General features: G+C 34.5%; 1 pseudogene; it reads right to left on the bottom strand.

Annotated features, from left to right (window-relative positions):
- Nucleotides 1–843: 843 nt before the first annotated feature.
- Nucleotides 844–1,963, bottom strand: LOC107845232 (annotated as a pseudogene).
- Between the last annotated feature and the right edge of the window lie 3,716 nt (nt 1,964–5,679).

Below are 5,679 nucleotides of genomic sequence, written 5' to 3' on the forward strand. Positions count from 1 at the left end.
TCACTTGAACCTTTCCACTGAATTAAGAATTCCGTCTTGGTAATCTTCATGCTGTTTCCCATGATCCGATGATCAAGTATCTTCTCCATTTAGGACTTATACTCTTTCACGATCAAAGGAGGAGCCCTTTGGTTTTTGTTCCTCCTCGGGTCTTCAACATCTTCATTGTACCGTTTCAGAAAACTAACATGAAAGGTAGGGTGAATCTTCAACCTTTCCGACAATTTCAACCTATAAGCAACTTCTCCGACCTTCTCAATAACATCGAACGGGCCATCATACCTTGGAATCAGTCCACGATGCCTTTGCTTACTCACAATCTGTTTCCAGATTTGTTCATGAATTCTTGATGGTTTGGCTGCTTGTTTGACTTCATCTTTCGATTAGTTCGCATTTGTATATGGATTCATAGAGGAGAATATTACTTGGATGAATGCAAGGAGACTATACCAAGGTTATGCAATTTTTGTAAATGATTATCAATGTAGGCATGTTTTTTATGTACTGTGATTCTAACTTTGAGATGATGGTCAAAAACACACTTGAAGTACTACTTTTTTGTGAGTTTCATACCTAAGTGACCATGTGTTTGCGTTTTCTACCTGAACTATCACCAACTATTTTTCAAAACAGTTAATGATAATTTAGGTAGGAAACTTGCAAAAACTGATACTTCAGGTGTGTTCCTAACCATTATCTCTTAATTATTATTGTTAATGATTTTCAATTTATTCCCCTGGTTATGGTAATACTGTTATCTGTCCTGAGCCGGAATCTATCGGAAACAACCTCTTTACTCCATCAAAGATAGTGGTATGGACTGCGTACACTTTACCCTCCCAAGGCCCTACTTTATGAGAATACACGGGTATGTTGTTGTTGTTCTAATTTATTCCCTTAATTATCCGCTTGCAGTGTCATTTGGCGCCATTTTTTAGACCAGAAAAAACGAGTGTGCACATACCATTCATCAGCATATACCAGTCGAGGTGGTTTTTGATAAACAGTTGGTGATAGTTCAGGTAGGAAACTCGCAAAAAAGTAATACTTCAGGTGTGCTTACATATTGTGCATCAGCCAAAGAGTTCACCCATATATATGACCAAACCCAAGTTTCCAGTAATACAGGTAAAATACCTTCTTTACAGCCCAGAATGAAACAAAGATTGCCAAAAACATCACCAACCTCTGAATATTCCTGTTCTTCTCATGGACAAGACACCATAGCTATAGGTATCTTATTGATTATGTTGTACATTGTCCCTGAAACACTGAAGAAGTACACAAAAATTGACCCCACCATCCATGCGTTCTTATTATGCATAAGGGTGTTTCCAGATATAATCTTTTTCAGTAGAAATAAACTCAAGATTAGCGCCAGCTCTATGATACTCATCTTCTGTTTCTTGGAAATAAAACCTGGCCGATGAATGGGACCGACAGTGTGTTTACTTTTGGCCTCCACGAATTCTGCCATCGATTCAGCATGCCTCGAGAAATCAGAGGACTCCATCTGAATCAAATCCCTTTCGAAATCAGTGGAAAAAAGGGGTACTAGACATACATGGGGAAGAGACTTGACACCAAATAGAGCAAAAGAAACTCGTGATTCTTGAAACTCGATTTCAAAGAAGAACAACTTGTTGTTAGCTGGATTGTTCGTGTGAAAAGAAGACGCGAGAATCAAGAACTCATTTTTGAGTGTAGGAAGTGAAATCTCTGAATGTGAATGTACCTTCTGTGAATCAAAGAACAAAAGGAAGGTGAATGGCCTAGGGACAGGTACCGATAAAATTCGTCCAAGTAGTCTATTTGAAAGGTGAATGACACCCGTGGTCGATCGAGCACGAAGGATGGTTAATTCAGAAACCAAATCATCTGAGTTTAAGGAATGATTGATAGGTACAAGGAGTAAAACAACAAGCATGTACAAAATGGAATGTGTGATGTAAGAGATAGCCATTGTAGTTGTGTTTCTTCTGCATGTTCTATTTCATATAATGAGAACAACTTTTCGTCCATACTTTGATTCCACATGGTGTGTTCTTAAGAATTTAATTCTGTTTCAGGATTACGATGTGAGATTCGGAGATTTCGGGTTCGAGCCCCGAGTATTGAATAACTTTTGTTATGGAGTGTTTTACCCTGACAGGGAGCTTTAGAGTAACTGGTAGACCAGGAGGTCACGGGGTCAAGCCTTGGAAACAGCCTCCGGCAGAAATACAAGGTAAGACTGCATACAATACACCTTTGTGGTAGGGTCCTTCCCCGGACCCTGCGCATAGCGGGAGCTTTAGTGCACCGGGCTGCCCTTTAATGTTTTACCCTCTCATGTGAGACTTCACGGCGCGAATCTGGATCTATTTGAATATCTCAGCGAAAGCGAAAGAGCATAAGGCCAACGCCAAAACGCTACAAACAGCTCCCACAGATACTGTTGAAGTCGTTCCCTTTAGGTGCGAATATCGAACATAGGATGGGAAGCAAAAAATATTGAATATGATCAATCATAATCAAACTCCATAATATTTACTTACATTCACATATGATATACACAAACATATAACCAAAGCCTTCTGGCAAAATGAATAGTATACAAAATTGCTATATGGAGTTTATCAATGTATGTAGGCTGGAAAAATAGTTTGTCAATGTGACTCATAGGTGAGATAGAGAGACGGTTTGTCAATATATTCCCACCAAGTGAGGTCTGGAGAGGTAAGTGTATGCAGTCCATACCAATACCTCAGAGGTGAGATAGAGGTGAGATAGATAGACTATTTTCAGTAGACCTCCAGCTCAAGATAAAACAATCTAGAAAAGTAGTTGTTTCTATAGTACTATAAAGTTTGTACTACTGAAAATCATATGTAGCGGATTTAGCCATGGATTTATACGCGTGCATGTACATATCTGTGCACCAAAACTAGTATAGATAGATTTAGATATACTTTTCGTGAAACTCATCTTTCGCGTTTGTCTAAATTCTTGATCCGCCATTCTCAAGATCACCTACATGATCTTCTCTAGAACAAGATTGAGCTGGAATTCCTTGAAATGATCTCTCCCTACTAAGAATAATAATTCGTTTACACGAGCTCAATCTTGAACTTGTTCCATTCCTTACAAAGTAATTACAAAAATTTCAACTAATTATGTATCTTCGTTGCATGTATTGAAAGCTAATTATGTATCTCGACAGACCCAAAATAAAAAAATGCATCGGGAGCTAATTATGTATCTTTTCAGAGTAAAAAATGTATCTTGATTGGATATATTGAGAGCTAATTATGTATCTCGACAAATCCAAAATCAAGATTTTCAGTAGTTATGCGACATGTCGAAATTCTCTGTATTTAATCTCTAAACTATCGAAATTTATGTTGTTTGCCCTTTTTTTCAGCCATTGACTTATTCATGGTGTGAAGCGACTTTACGCTCCAATGAACGCTTGTCGTGGATTTTCGTAATCCTGCTGTGCAAATATATATATATATATATCGATACATAAATAGATCACGTAATCTGTTTCTTTAGCCAAGAAAAAATATTTCTAGTTTTGCATTGTCCAAACATCGACCATAAAAATTTCTACAATAAATTGAGTAGGTGTTGGTATACTATTTTACCGTACACCTTCTGTTTTAAATTATGTGTCGTATTTTTTTACACACCCTTTGAGAAAATAGTAATTAGAGGAATTACAGCTATTTTACGTGTCCGAAACAAATCATCCCAAGTAAAACGAAATATTCATATATCATTTAACCTGGAACGATCTGTTTCAAGTTCTATTGAATGCCTTTTTTAATTTACAATTCTAAAATCTAAACGTTTTATTCGATTCTTTTTGGTCAGTCAAGATTTAAATTATGAGTTTGTGCCATTTAATGTTGTTTTGTACCCTCTCGTCCATTTTTATTTGTCTATATTTAACTTCACACACTCTTTAAAAATAAATAAAGAAAATAATAATTTTGCTATTACATGATTTTGAATACTACCTCCGTCCCATTTTATATATCGTCATTTGACCTGACATGGAGTTTTGTCCCATTTTATGTGTCGCCATTTGACCAGGCATAAAGTTTCGTGTCATTTTATGTGTCGCCATTTTACCGGGTATAGAGTTTAAGAAATAAGTGATGACTTTATAAAGTTCACAAAATTGCCCCTTTTAAAGTTATTTTAATATTTACTTTTTTATTGTTTTTTAGTAATAAGTGGGATGCACAAAAAATAAAATGGGAATCATGTCATTAAATAGTTACTAAATAAGAAAATGCGACATTCTTTTTGGGATGGACCAAAAAGGAATTGGTGACACATAAAATAGGAAGGATAAATTTATTACATTGAAAAACGTCTTGGATAATGATTCTTGTTATTAATAAGGATAAAATAGACACTTGTCTCTTGAGTTTTAAATTGAATAAGTAAAGTTAGACAAATAATTTATGTATACTGAATAAGTAAAGCTAGATGGAGGGAGTGCTTTGTTCGCCCTATATTAGTTGTTTATCTTACTATAAATAATTATTTCAAGTTATTTTGTTAATGTACAAAATCAAGATAGAATTAATATATTTTTCTCATTAAAACAAGTTATTTGTGAAGTTGCAAACAAGTTTCTTAAAGGGTAAATTAGTAAAATTATCTTTTTTATTCACGAACGTGTAAAAAAGGTGAACAACTAATTGAAAGTAGCAATTTGGATTAGAAAAATATGAATATCCTTTAATATGGAACAATGTAAAAAATAATAATAAAATATCTATATCTATCTATATGTATAATCTATAATCTATATCTATAATCTATAATATATTAAAAGTGTGAAGAGCCTTAAAAATGTTGTTTGAATTTTTTGACCTTCATTAAAAGTCTTTGCTTTATACAAAATCATTTTTTCACTATTTTTCCCTAATATTTAAGAGTTAAAAACTAATTTAATTATTTATGGTAAAATCTTTCCTTGTTAGAAGTCATCAAAATTAATGACAACTAATACCTTTTTGTTATGATATTAATGTATATCAATTATAGTAAATGTCTATCAAGATCTACTTGATGTCTATTAGGATTTGAAGTATCTGTCTTCTTCTTCTTCTTCTTTCTTGTTTTATAACATGTTATCAGTACGAGACTCTACCGTCTCAAATTTGAAAGCTAAGGCTAAGATATTATTATTTTTCTTCCATTTTTCATATGTCTAACAATCTTACAAAGTGTGAGTTCGTTGCCCTTCAAAGTTCGGGCAAAAACTATTTTGCATGGGTGCTGGATGCTGAAATCTATCTAGATGCTATGGGTCTTGGAGACGCCATAAAGAAAGAAAACACATCTAGTCAAAATCGTGCTAAGGCTATGATTTTCTTGCGTTATCATCTTGACGAAGTACTAAAAATTGAATACCTTACTACTAAGGATCCACTCGTATTGTGGAATGGCCTAAAAGAAAGGTTTGACCACTTAAAGATGGTCATCCTCCCGAGAGCATGATATGAGTGGATGAATATGAGGTTTCAAGACTATAAGTCAGTTCATGAGTACAATTCTGCCATGTTCAGAATTTTTTCTCAATTGCAACTATGTGGAAAAACGATCAATGATGACGATATGATGAAAAAGACACTCTCTACATTTCATGCCTCGAATGTGCTTTTACAGCAGCAATAT

Source organism: Capsicum annuum, chromosome 10 (genome assembly GCF_002878395.1).
Source record: "Capsicum annuum cultivar UCD-10X-F1 chromosome 10, UCD10Xv1.1, whole genome shotgun sequence".
NCBI classification, from domain to species: Eukaryota; Viridiplantae; Streptophyta; class Magnoliopsida; order Solanales; family Solanaceae; genus Capsicum; species Capsicum annuum.